This window comes from Myodes glareolus, chromosome 16 (assembly GCF_982192425.1).
Source record: "Myodes glareolus chromosome 16, mMyoGla1.1, whole genome shotgun sequence".
In the NCBI taxonomy this organism is placed as follows: Eukaryota; Metazoa; Chordata; class Mammalia; order Rodentia; family Cricetidae; genus Myodes; species Myodes glareolus.
In genome coordinates, this window is record NC_142041.1 from 11195554 (window position 1) to 11209696 (window position 14143).

The 14143-nt window shown below is 46.4% G+C and overlaps 1 protein-coding gene across 12 annotated transcripts in view; it reads right to left on the reverse strand.

Moving 5' to 3' along the window:
- The window catches only part of Fam110b (family with sequence similarity 110 member B), a 131220-nt gene that overhangs the window by 3566 nt on the left and 113511 nt on the right, over positions 1 to 14143 (reverse strand). The window lies entirely within an intron of this gene.

Below are 14143 nucleotides of genomic sequence, written 5' to 3' on the forward strand. Positions count from 1 at the left end.
TAGAAATACTTGGAGGGGAATCATAGGAGTGAATTATGAAATGAACCATCATTTCTCTGACTTGACAAGAGTGAAACATCTCTTGTTTCCTTTTGCTAGAAGGAGAGCCTGCTCACCAAACACCAGCATTCCAGAACAGCCAGAGAATGACCTCGTCAGCACTCTCATTATCATTAGGAATATTAGGAATGCAATCCATCTAACTAACATGTCGAGGCACAAAAGTGCCCGAGATACAAGGTGATGATATTACTGACTTTTTTTTCTCTCTCTCTCATGTGAGATACTGATGACAGGAAGGAAACCAGCGGTATTTCTCTTGACAATCTTCTCAAACGCCTCATCTCTAAATAAAATCCATCCTATTTTATTGGAGCCAATTTTGGTAATCTGCAAAGGGATTTGTTCTAATAAAAATGTGTTCCTATGCAATATTTGAGAAACCCCAAGGCGACGACTACATAATGATTTTCTTTAATTGTGCCATTCTATTTTGATGCCTCGAATTGGTTAAAAAATAAAACAAAACACAATAATGAACCTCCTCCAATGAAAATTAAATGAGAGTCTTTCTTTGAATGCCATTTGAATACAATTGCCTGAAGGAGCCCCAATTCCTTGAGTCTCTAGGTTGGTTAATCTACTACTTAAGAGCCATCTCACTGGGCAAGGACACAGGGGCTATCTTGGAGAAAAGGCAGCATCTTACTGGATGTGGAGTGGATTGCATAGCAATAGCAATATCGGGCTGGGAGGCAACCTCAGCGATCAAAGTGGACCACGGGAGAGAGAGATGTCCCAGATATCCTGAGTACTGTCACTGTGGGCCTTAGAATACATCTCTCTGTGACCATCTTCTCTCTTAACTTTTCCTGCTTAGCCAAAGAAGCCGAACTCTTCCTTGAAAAGTGGATGATAAACCCACAACCCATTTCCCCTGACGGCATCGCAATATTCCCTGACTCTTAACTCTTCTGAGAGGTATTTCTGGGCAAGAGTGGCCCATAATAAAAGTCTCTGATCTACTTTGCTTGACTATAGGTTATAAGACAGCACTCATTTCAGAAAGGTGGGGCTCACAGCCAGGAGGAAGGAGAGAACTTAGAGAGGCATGCTGGAATTCCCTCAGCCTGCTGCCATTAGGACACACGCCTTTAGTTCAATCATACTTTTTAATGGGCTAATCCAAAAACCAGGCAGTTCACCTTGGGTCTGACTCTTTAATCCAAAGGCTCCAGCATAATGTAAACCTATGACCCAGCATTAGGTTATCCTTTTGTCACCTGTGACCTAGGGTGACAGACAAGAAAGGAACCTTCCCCTTAGCAACACCCAGCTGATTAACTTGAAAACGTTTAAAATGCCCGTGTAGGGAAAATGCCAGAACGTGAGGGGAGAGTGAAAAGTGGGCTCAGAGTCATGCCTAAGGATCAAGGGAGCCCTCCTACGGCACCCAAAGATGGATCACAGGGCCCTTTCGTGGGCATGAGTTATTTGGATACAGTTCTTACAATCCATTCCTGCTCAAAAACCACGCGGCTTAAAAAACAAAGGCAGGGACTCGTTTTCAATTTCAAAATGGTTTAGTAGAATATTGGTGACTGCCTTAGCTTTCTTATGCCTCCTGCCTTTACTGTTCTTAGGAAAACCTTTTTCTGAGGTGAGATGAGGTGAGCAGGTAACACCTGCTGGCGTTAACGTTCTTGCTGGCCTAAGCTTTTCTTTGCCACCATCTCCTGCAGTTTCACTCTATTATAATCAAAGGTACAAAATGTTGATATCATGGCCTGAATGTCCTGCATGCTGGACTACCTGGGAAAGCAGGCACTGGTCTCCTCTGAAGCTCTGAATAAGCATCATTGCTCTGAATTCATAAGACTGGGGAATACCAATGTATCTTCTAGGTTCCTTCCCTAGGAAAAAAAAATATCTCTTCTTTTCCTATTACTTCCTTCACACCTGAGACTGCCACCCTCCCATAGGAAGGCTCCTTGGGCTTTCTAGAAATTGCTAGACATTTATAAAGTCAGTATGGAAGGATTACATTAAAAAGTAGTCATTTGTAACCACTTCATATTTTATTTTCTTTCCATTTCTACCTCTTCCCTTTGTTCTTGGTCATTCCCAATTTCCGTAATATTTTTTAAATAGCAATAGGAGAGAACCAAAACAAGCAAAAGGTCTTGTGGGAAGACTTCCCAGCAAGGGGAGCAGCTACAGAAATGCTCGTACTCGAGGATAGTAATCGGCAGACGTGATGTCTGCTATCTGGTCCGGCCAACAGCTGGAAGTCACGCGGTGGTGTAGGTGGCTCTCACTGCCTCCTCTCCATCTGCTCTGCTACTTTCCAGGGGGAGCTGCTGTCGGGGACACAGCTGTACAGGCCTGGAGAGGTACTCTGACCAGTCAATGGGAGATGATGCTGCCGGTACCTGGAGCTACACCTCAGGGTCTCGGACAGAGCAACCATAGAGTCCTTCAGGGAATGTAGTGTGGGACAAGACCCTGACATCTGGCATACATTCTCTAGTGCGGTTGGGGACGAATAACAGCAGTGAGGCCAATGGCTGGGCTGGGAGCAGGGAAGGGAAAATCTGATCTCAGTCTCATAATGGTCCACATATAAAAGTAACTATGATTTGTTTTCCCCTGTGGTGGTGGGGAAGAATCCCAGGCATGGGCATAGAGAAGCACATCCTTCATCACTGGCTAGACCCCTGTCCCTGTATACTCTCAGACTCCTGGCACACGGCTGAGGATGCAGAACAGAAACCCGACCGAGGGAGACACTTCCACTTAAGACCATGTTTCTGCATTCTACCTTAGGGAATAAGCCCTGAGCAATGTGAAGGGTAAAAAGACCAGGACAGAGACATGGTTGAGTCACATAGTAGAACAGCTGGCTACATCATGGCAGATGTGAGCTCCAAAGCTATTGTGGGTGCACTGGGTTGTGATGGATGATGGGAGTTCTGGTCTTGGTGGGAGGCCTCTGGTGCCTCTGTGCCGGAGGACCCTGATGATGAGAAGGAGTGGACTCCTGGCTGCTGGCTCTGTGCTAGTCTCAAGGATACTACAAAAGGATACTACACTAGTCTCAAGGATATTGCACAAGAATGTCAAGTCTGGTTCAAGAGATGCTATTGCCTTAGAGTAGCAAGGAGGAAGCAGAGAAGGCCCACACCTGGTTTCATGTATATGTTACAGAACATGTATGTGTGTGTTCATGTGTATGTTACAGAACATGTATGTGTGTGTTCATGTGTATGTTACAGAACATGTATGTGTGTGTTCATGTGTATGTTCCATCACAGGAAACGGGCAAAGCTAACTCAGGTTTTTGTTTTGTTTTATTTATTTTTTTATGTTTTGAATCCTTCTGATTTCTACTTTGCCAGCAGCTCACAGGGTTAGTTAGGTAAAGTCGTGGCCCCTCAGCCCATGTGAAGTATCAGGGAATGTTTATGGCCTGGAGGGGTTAGGGTCAGAAAATGCCCTCCACGCACACGGTTCTTCTGGAGACATATAAAGTAAATATTCCTGTGTGCCAGGCCAGGCATGCCTCTGTTCCCAGCAGGCCACGCTGCTGAGGTAAGAGCGTCTAGTCTGAACAAGGAGCCCCAGTTCAGGGCTGCCCAGGAACATGACTCTCTGTTGCTTAGGAACAAATCCAGAATTCTGGATAGCATTCTGTCCCGTGAAGCACTGTAAGCCAAGCCCGCTCAGCTCGGTGGTTTCTTCTCCTTTATTTGGTACGTCTGGTAAATAAAAGAGAAATACCCTCTAAACTGTAAGTGGGAAAGAAAGCCACCAGCGTTAGAGCTCAGCCTGTGGGAACTGAACACAGCCACAGAGGTTGCCAAGGGTGAAAGTGGGTCACTTCTCTCCTCCTGGGCACTATAACGGGGGGCTGGGGGCACTGCTTTAAAAAAACATGCCTGGCTAGTCCACTCAAAACCTGCTCAACAGCTCAGTCTTGATTTGTCTATGTTACAGCAGCAATCATGCTGTGGTAGTGAGCTGGACCTGTCCTGTTCATTCAAGGGAGTATGTGGGAAAAGTGGCTGCTGGGCCTCTGAATTGAAGATTGTAGATCGAATGCTGCCGGGCTCTCCTGGGTCTGCTCCCACAGGGTCCAAAGCATGTGTGGCTGCATCGCCAGATCCCATGCTGTCCAGAGCATGTGTGACTGCATCCACCGATCCCACACTGTCCGGAGCATGTGTGATGTCATCTGCCACACGGCCTCTGGTCTGGTATCTCTGCCTTTATTTTGCATGTTGGTTCTGGTCAACTTTCTTTTCCCGCAAGTTTTTTCTTTAAATTTTGACATTTTAAGCATAAAATTCCAACATGTCCGGGGCGCCCTCCCTATATCTATATCCTGGACTATCCTCACTGAAAAACACAGCCATATCAGTTTTGTGTGACAGTGTGACCTTCTGAATTCTTTTCCAGCAGAAGGAATGCACTCAAAGGGTGACTCCTCACTGAAGCGGCACTCTCTTCAACCAAATGAATCGTGTCTGTTGCCGGAGCAGTTATGTGTAAGATGTCACACAGAAAAGCCGCCATGTAGGAAGATTCAGACGCATGTAATGAAGATCAATTAAATCATGTGGTGGAAATGTCACCAGGGCAGCAACAAACGGAGCTCATGGCACGTTCATGAAGCTTGAAAGACACTGATGACCAATTGAGAGTGACAGGGGTGGGGGAGGGCAGCTGGTGGGAGTGGTAGGAGGGACAGGAGGGAGTTAGGCTACCCAGAAAGTCATGAGAGGGTACTGAAGAGAAGTGAAGCTATCATACACGGTTACGCTTGTTTTCTTAATGCCCTAGCCAATAAGGGGACGGGCTGAAAACATATCAACTACAACTGCGGAAGACACAGAGCTGTGGAGGAGGGAGCATGGCCGCCAGGCTGAGAGGGTTCCAGCACTGGCTTGATAGCTTAGTGGTAGCTGAGTGACCTTCATCTTGTTGTGTTTTAGCCTTCCCATCTGGAAAATGGGGATAATAAAACAGCTAGCTCTCCATATCTGTTGGTTCTATATCCAGAGATTCCGCCACCGGCGGATGTAAAACATCAGCTTCCACCGAGTTCCCCAAACGACCCCTGGAACGTTTTCCACGCTGACACTCCGCTGAAGCAGCTGTGGAGAGGTAAAGCAGCCAGTGTTGCAGCTTCTCCAGTCCCATGCAGCTGATTCCACCAAGGCTGTGAACAGAATGCTCCCACCTGCTTTCTGTTGGCATCCCCCCGAAAGATACAATGTAACTATTTACATACAGTTTACCTTCTATTTGTCCGTATTACTTTTCTATTACTGTGACAAAAGACTGGACAGAAACAAATTGAAGGGGGAAAGGTTTACTTTGCCTCACAGCTCCTGGGGGTTTCCACCCATCATGGAGGGGTAAGCAATGCAGACCAGCCTGATTTGTGATGGCAGAAGATGACAGAGGTTGTTCACTTGGAAACAAACCAGAAGCAGAAAAGATGCTAAAACCAGGAATGGGAACAACCTTTAAAGGCCTGTCCCTAGTGTTCTATTTCTGTTAGTCAGGCCTCACCTCTTAAAGGTCCTACAGCTTCACCAAATAGCATTCTAGCTGAGGATCCTGTTCTGGTGGGAGTTCCACCCCAGCCCCTGGCATCCATATACCCAAAGAGTCTGGGATGTTTCGGTAGGAGCTCTACCCCAAGACCTCTGCCCCATCTTTCTCCAAATCCTGTGGCATCTCAGACAGCCCACCAAATTATGACCTTTCCCCCAGAGATGCTCAAGACCACTCCCCCAACAGGGTATTTAAACTGCCCCCCACCCCAAAACAGACACGTTTCTTAGTTCCTCTTTTCCGTCTCCTCTCTGGGGGGGGGGTGTAGAAAATCATCTAGGTGTGTTTTATCCATTAAACCTGGGCTTTTTCTAATTCAGTTTGATTTAGTCTGATTTGTATTGCTGGATTATTGCATCAGCAGAGAGGCTTACCAGAGTGCAGAAACTTTTCAAACACATATTTAAAACCTAATCCTGTGTGGGACACATGAGATTCCAAACCCAACAGAGGTACTAGGCATAATCTAGGGGTGACTGAAGTACACCCAACCTGTGACTTGCAGGCTGCACGAACCCCAGAGTGGCTCTTTATATGGCACAATACAAAATCATAATTTTACTTAAAACATTTTGAGTTGTGTGTGACTTTTGTATAACCTGTAGACAATTATGTTGTGCCACAAAGTCAAGTTAGACATGTCTGACAGAAGGATGAGTGTAAATTCCATGCAAGTAATTCTCCCAACTTATATTCGGGACTTGAGCATCCATAAATTTTGGTATGTGAGGGGCATGCCAAAGCAGCTCCGCTATGGAAACCTAGAGAGGGGAGAAAAGGGAGGGACGGGAAATGGATAGATAGATGGAGGGATGGACAGATGGACAGGTGGATAGGTGGACAGATGGATGGACAGATGGACAGATGGCTAGCTAGCTGGGGTTTTGATAGGATTTATACAAGCACACAGACACTTTCTGCTGCAGTTATATCTGGGATGAGAAGACGGTAGTGCGCAAAGGTGTCTATGGCGTTCAGTAGAGGAAACCTCAAGGCAGATGTGGACAGGCTGTGGATTTCAGGCTGGTTTGTAAGAAACACTGGACTTTAACCCCCTCTAACCGCTTTCTTTGCACACAGGGCTGGTCACACACACCATCCTGGCAGCCTCTGTAGCAGCTATCCTTGTTCATACATTTGCTCTTCTCCCTCAACAGGCTTACAGCCAATTGCCCCTGGACACCTACAGAGTTAACAGCACCGTGGTTCTCACAACTACAGTGAAAGCGTACTAAGAAGGAGACAGTATTGTTAGCCCTTGAGGAAAACAGTTATTCATTTCAGCGATAAGACTAACCATGTTTTCACGCCTTCCTTCCTCTTCCCTTCCTAGTACAAATGTACTTTTTATCCCCAAGTAATGCAAGTACAAGATGGCTGTGGTAATACATGCTTGTAATTCCAGCATGTGGGAGGTGGAGGAAGGAGGACCAAGGAAGATCAAGTTCTTTGTGCCTAGGTCCACAGTAAGTTCAAGGATGCCCTGGGTTGCTTGAAGACCTGGGGTCCTGGGACAGATGTAGAGAAAGGGACAACGTGAAGGTGATGAGACTGAATGTGCTCACTACAGACTGGGCAGAGGGGAAACTTGTCCAACCAGGTGGAAAAATTGGGTCCTGAACCTCTTCAGGACCTGCACCTTTTGCACTAGAGAATGACAGGATTCCTTCTTTCTTACTACAGTGAGATCCCTAGCCATCTAGAATTCCAGCAGCTCTCTCTGGGTGCTGCCATCAGCCATCAGCTCCAGGCTATACAGAAAATAAGATCACCTTCTTTAATGCCACCGTCACTTTGTATATTCTTTGAAATCCCAAGTACTTTCTAATCATATTGAAACCTTTGATGATAGCCATGTTTAGCTTATTATTACTGTCATCATCATCATTATTATTATTATTGATTATAGGCAGTCCTCTTTGGGGAGACAGATCAGTCAGTCAACTGGCTTCCACATAAGCATACAGACATGAAGTTGTTCCACCTGTAGAACTTTGGTTAAAAACAAAACAAAACAAAACAAACAAACAAACAAAAAGCAGGCATCCAGGGTGTTGGTGTTGTCTACAACCTCTGCACTGGGGTGGGGCAGGAGAGTCTTTAAAAGTTCTTGGTCAGCAGCCCAGTCAAAAAGATGATTATTTTCCACAAATGTACACGTGCATATTCACACATACATACATATATAGCCATGGACATCTGCATACACACCATACCCCTGCCCCAGATTCCCTGGGCTTATATTTCTAGTTGTTTGCTTTAGTTATTATATCTTTTCTTAACAGGGGCAAATAGCTTCCTCACATTAGATTTTTGTTTCCACCCTTCACATCAGGCTGTTTTTGACACATGAATTTTATACAACCAGAAGAGGGGAAGTCAATGTCGAGGCTAAGTATAGATGCCAGAGAAGCCAACACTTGCCTGTCAATAGTTTTATAAATATGGATCAAGGAATAAAATATCTATTGTGGTGGCTCATAGAGGGTAAGCTGAGAGACACCAAGATGTGCCATAAAACTTACCCAATGGCTGTGGTCAGCGTGGGAAAAGTGGATGTGGAGTGTACATATAGGGACCATATCCTTAGTCTAAACACTTGAAATGTCCCAATATCATAGGTTTCTTAAAAGCTACATGTGGGAAATCCCACACCCAACGTATGATTAGCTGTAGTACAGATAGAATTCCCTCCGGGCTGTGGGTATAAACTGTATACAAAGCATCAGCGAATCTCCTGTTCTCAGTAGATCTTCTCCTCGAGCTATCTCATTACATACAGGTGCATATTCCCTCACCTCCCCAAGCAGCAGAAATCTTACAGACTTTTAGTACCAAGCAGCTGAAATAAGGGATAACTGTTTTAACTTTGTTTCGCTGCTATTGCCTCTGTGCAGTGTTCTGAACTGAGATTGTCTGGAGGGAGCTTGCTACCCACAAAGTTCTCCCATGACATCAGGCAGGCAAAGAAAGCAAGATTCCTGAACTGGGGGCGGGGCTGGGGAGAGTGCCTCTGGAGACCAGGAAGAGAAGTCTCAAGTTCTCTCCCCAGAGCTGGGGTGTGCAGCTGTGGGGTCACACAGGGAGCCTAGCAGGTCCTCTGGGGCTCCGAAGCCTGGGAATCATTTGTAACTAGAATGCAGGAGGTCAAAGTGGTAGACTCTAAAACCAACAGACAGCAAGAGGAAGCTGCCTTTCCATAAGCACCAGGGGAGAGGTCGCTGTGTGCGAGGGGAGAGGTGCAAGCTGGCCATCGGAAGCCTGCAGAGACACTGCTGGAATCCCCAAATGAGGAAATGCTGAGCACCCATTAGCCGCTGCTGAGACCCAGCTGCCTCCATCCAGGAAGCCGGAAGCCCCCAGAGAGAACCCCCTCTGAAATGTGGCATGGCCAGGGACACCAGATTCCAGCGGCAAGAGCCCAGGGAAAGTCTGTCCCCTTCCCTCAGGCAGGCTTTCCCTCTTTGTGCATTTGACACACCTCCACAGGACTTGATCAGAGGTTAGAGTGACCCTGATGGTACAGAGAGAGGCACTCACGGGCAGGATGGGGGGGGGGAGGATTTTTATCAAGTCTCCTTTCCCCCATAGGTTCTAGAACCATTCAGGGTAGAGCTGGGAGCAGCAAAGGCAAACTAACTGGACACAAAGATGAAGCTTTCACTGCGATAGTAAAGTAAGAGCCTTCACCTGAAACTAAGGTGAAGACTCTGAATTATTTAAAGACTGCCGAGGCCATGGGTCCTATCTGAGATACTATTCAGGGGGAGAAAGGGGAATTCAGAGGAGCAAGGGAAAAAAAAGACATCTTTCTTTCACCTCTCTAGGGACCGAGCCAGAAAACACTAGTAGGCTTTCCCACCTATTTGACTTGATATTTTCACCCAGCCTCTGAGAACTGCCTATGGTTGTAGTCCCTGCTCTGGTCCTCACAGATAGTAGCGTGAGGTCTGGATCCAGCCGCACTCACTAACTCCAATGCCCGGCCCTGGATACTTGTTACTCAGGGAATGTGGGCAAGTTATTCCAGTCCCAGTCCCTGAGTTTCTTAAGGCAACAGTGCTAAGCAGGATGGCCCAGATCAAAGGCTGCCACTTGGATTCAGTAGAGACAGTTCATGGCCAGGTACCCTATCCGTCCAGCCAATGCAAGCTTGTATTGACTGTTGCCTCCCTGTCCACAACTTGGCATTGAGAATCACCTTCATTCTGTTTCAGCTTTACAGCCACCTAACGATCTTTTTTCCCCACTTCTTTCTTAAAACGATCCCATTGCTCTCACACAATGGAGTTAGTACCACCTCTGTCAAACTGGATTGCCTGCAGTTTCTGCCCAACAGGTCACTTGCATGTCCCCATTTTGTTATTTGAGGTGCAAAGAAAATATGTTTTCAGATTTCAAAGCAAACAGTTATGTGAGCAAAATGGGCCAAGGCAAAAAATAGAGCCATTATTATAAATGAAATCCAGCCCAGTCCGGGTGGGGGGGGGGCAGAGAAGGGCGATCTCACGCTTGGTGGATTTTTATGCTCCCGTCCTTCTCCAAGGTCCTTTAGAGGACCTGACTACAGCATCGTTTTCACATGGAAATGAATCATCATTAAACCGCAGTGTGCTTCTCTTTAAACAGACGAAGAATTGAAACAGAATGAGAAGCAAACAAAATCACATTTCTGCTTTGACGTTCTTGGTTTCAGCAAGGAATAGGTGGTTCTGAGGCCACCGACCTCTCTTCAGGCGCTCTGCCTTTTACCTATGATTGCAGAAGTTGATGCTCTATGGAGCTGGTGCCAAAGGCCCTGGGGAAATATCATGGCAAAATACTTAACTAAAAAGTAAGGTTATCCAAACTCCTAATGAATAAGCAAGAGCACAGCTACCCTACGACAAATAAACACAGGATGATGCCACTACTGACTGGCTTTGTTCTTTCATGTACTTTCTGAAGCTCCACCTTCATCGCCAACATTATGGGAGTCCATGTGGGACAAAAGTCCAGGGTCTCTGCCCTGTGTGACACACCAGTCCCTCAGTTATTGTGGGTCTGAGAATGAGCTGGCTGCCTTCATGACCTGATCCAGAAATAGCTGCCAGCAGCAGCATCTTGGCGCACGCTCCAGAAAGTGGAGAAGAATGCCTGTGTTAAGGCTTTGTTCCCGCCTTCGGAAGTGGCAGGTGGGTCCCCTCGCAGGAAAAGCCATTTCTGAGCTGCTTGGACCTGGAAGATTTTGTCCAGTTCTCCCTCCCACATTGACCCTATCTATCTACAGTTTGTATACCATTGCTTTTCCTTTCACTGGATAGATTTGTAGCCCAAGGCTCATAACATAAAAAATATCCCTGTGACAAAACACATACTTCTGAAAACAGAATACTTCTGAAAAAAGTTCTCATTTCTGATGCACAGCCTTTGGACAAAGGGTAACATCTGCTCTGAAATAAGTATTAAAATTGGTGTCATATGAATATGTGAAACATTTACAATGAAAGGACACAAAATAAGGTAGCATTTTCCTCAGGGGAGGGGCCCAGTCCTTCATGAATACGTTGGGCACTTTCTGTATAAATGATCTTTAAAAATTACCTATTAATACAATGACCGCTTCTTCCCAAACACATGTGCATCCTGTAATTGTGCTGATGCCGGTCAGGTGCTGTAAGGTTCATCCTTAATATGGATGCTCCTCATCTCACAACAGGATTACAGCCTGATAAACCCATCCAACACTGCAAATACCATACGGGGAAAAGGCATTCATCCACGTGCTACGCCGAGTTGTCTTTCTTAGCAACACGGCACCGCAGCACGCCTGCTGCTTGCCTCTGTGACCTCCAGCCTGACTGGGAGCTGTGGCTTCTAGTTACCCAGAACCACAGGTGGGGACGCCATGGCGCTTTGCTAGTCCTTGGGAGAGCAGAGCCACTCTCCACGCTCGAAGGCGACTGCACGCGTACCTCTTTTGCATCACCACAGTCAAAACCAGGAAGTGAAAGCCCGGGCTAAGTGGGCCTGCGTTTCTGAAGCAGGCATTACGAACTTCAAATGTCTGATGACTCCACAGAAGTGACCTATGTATGCCCTAACTTGACCTAGATGTCAGAACGGAGGAACTCTACTCTACCTGACAATGCCATACCGTTACTATGTGCCTAAAAACGTATGTCTACGACAGCCCTCCTCCTTACTAGTAGCAGGTGACATAAAATGATAACTACTGGGTAAAATAAATACCAAGAGGACCACTTTATATTTTAAGGGCTCAATGGATACATGGAATAGAAACCTTGGAAGACAGGAATATTTACCAACTTGGAATGGTGCTTGAGATACACCCTTCCAAGACAGGATCACAGTCCACTGGCATACAAGTACAAAGAAACCATTCACAACCTAGCGAACACTGGCATCGCACCGTGCTTAAGACAACGCACAGACGGGAGGAAGGCTGTATGGCAGAGCCACTGCATCTAAAACAATACTGACTACTTCGTGTGTGTTTGTCAGTGAACACTAGAATTGTTCTCCATCTCCTGGAGGGCTTTTGGAAGAGTGGCTGTTGGACCACTTAATCCTCTGCCTTGTGTGTCATCTGGAAACAGTTTAAAATTTCCTTTTTTTTTCATTTCTAAGGATTCTGCCTCAGTGGTGGGATAAAAATAATCTTAAAAGAAGACACATGAGATGACAGACACATTTTCAGAATGTATTACTTTCTTCTCTTAGCACCTAACACATCTTATATAAAATAATCTTTGCTTAGGGTGGTGCAGAGGGAACACCCACCATGATTTCCACTCAGTACTATTTGGGGGTTCAAGTAGTGAGGTGCACAGGAATGACTATCAAGTTCATTTCAGCTTGCCCAGGCCCTTCCAGCTCCACTTCTGAGAACCCTGGAATGCAGGCAGAAGGAACCAGATAGGGGCTGCTGTGCCAGTCCGTTGATGTGTGGACATAAAAGCAGGGCCTTGAAGGGACTGGCAGAGGCTTTGTATAGGGCATTGGAATGAGGTCTATGACTGCAGGCTCTCTCCCCTTTGTGGCTTGATGTGCTGTCTTCCTCCCCATTCTGCTCCTCCCTCCCCATTCTGCTCTCTCCAACACCTCACGGATGTTCTTTGAACTAGCCACCAAACCTCTGGAATCCTCTCATAGCTGCTCTCCTTTGGCCCAGGCAATCAATCTCTTTTGCTCCTTTTATGGGGCAGTGGACCCAACTCCTCTCCCAAGCCGTGGCCTGGTTCAAAGGACCACAGCACAGCACCCAGGGCTGGTGGGAGCAGAGTCTGGAGCCTTTTGCATAGATTATTTTCCGGTGTGTTCAATTCCCTTAAGGCAAACGAGTGAAAATCTACATGATGTCTTCTTTGTCAGTTCGGCTTGCTTTGAGCCCTTATCCCCTCCCTACTCTGCTGCAGAGAGAAAAAGAAGAGACAATTGGGGGGAGGGGTAGAGCAAGCTCACTTGAGGCTTCCTGAGGATCCTGATCACCTAGACTCTGAATTAAAAGTAATCTGGTAAATACTTAAAGAAAAAACTACAGACTCCTCTGGGAAGAGCTTGCACTAGACCTGATAACAGAGGCCAGTTCACACCGTTCTGCCAGTGTCTCCTCATTACAAGACACCACCAGCCTCTGTAGTATCTGTAACTGTAGCCTCATAACTATAAAGCTTCAAATTTCTATTTATTCAAGAAAAACTATTCCCTGAAGTGGGGAATGTCTGCTGTTTGCTTTGGGAATGCTACCCTCTGCCTGCAGTTTGTAGACTGGCTTTTATTTACTGTGTATTGAGAGGGAGTTTTATGTTGTGTTTTAACAGAAAAGCGTATCTTTGTTCAGGGCAAGAGGTCAGAACTGAAGTTCAGTGCCTCTCTGTCTCTCCAGCTTCTGAATCTCTCTATCACAGTTTCACGCAAGAGAAATCCGCTAGCGGCCAATCAGCAGCTGCCTCTCACCTGCCAGTGCCTTGCCAGGTAAGACACAGGCTCTTGACTGCTCAGTCCTACTTAGTATGCATCTTCGGTCCCACTTGGATGAGGAAAGAGAGGCACCGAAGTTTGGGTAGCATGCTTGAAACCGCTGCATTGCTATGCTTTCTGCACGCCTTAGCTCTGAGGAGACTCGAGCCTGCACCCTGTGCTGCTCTGGGCTGCCACGGGAACACTGGCAGTGACATAGACTGCAAGCATGGAGAGGAGGACAATGTGGCCTGCAGACTGTTCACCAGGCCTAGCCTGGTCTGGCCAGATGGCGAGGAGGAAGCCCTAGCTAGTACTACCGCGGATGCCACAGGATAAAGTAGGGAGATGAGATAGCGAGGTGTCCCGAAAGCTTGGTGATCAGAGCCATTCATAAAATGTAAAAACAAGCCCCAAGAATACAATACAAGGAGAAGACAATACAATCTCTTTGTTTGATGAGATTCTCCAAGGGGCTCCCGAAATGTCACAGCATCCTCCTTCGTGAAAAATAAACATTCTAGCTCTAGCTAAGGAAATTAAAATATCTTGGGAGCAA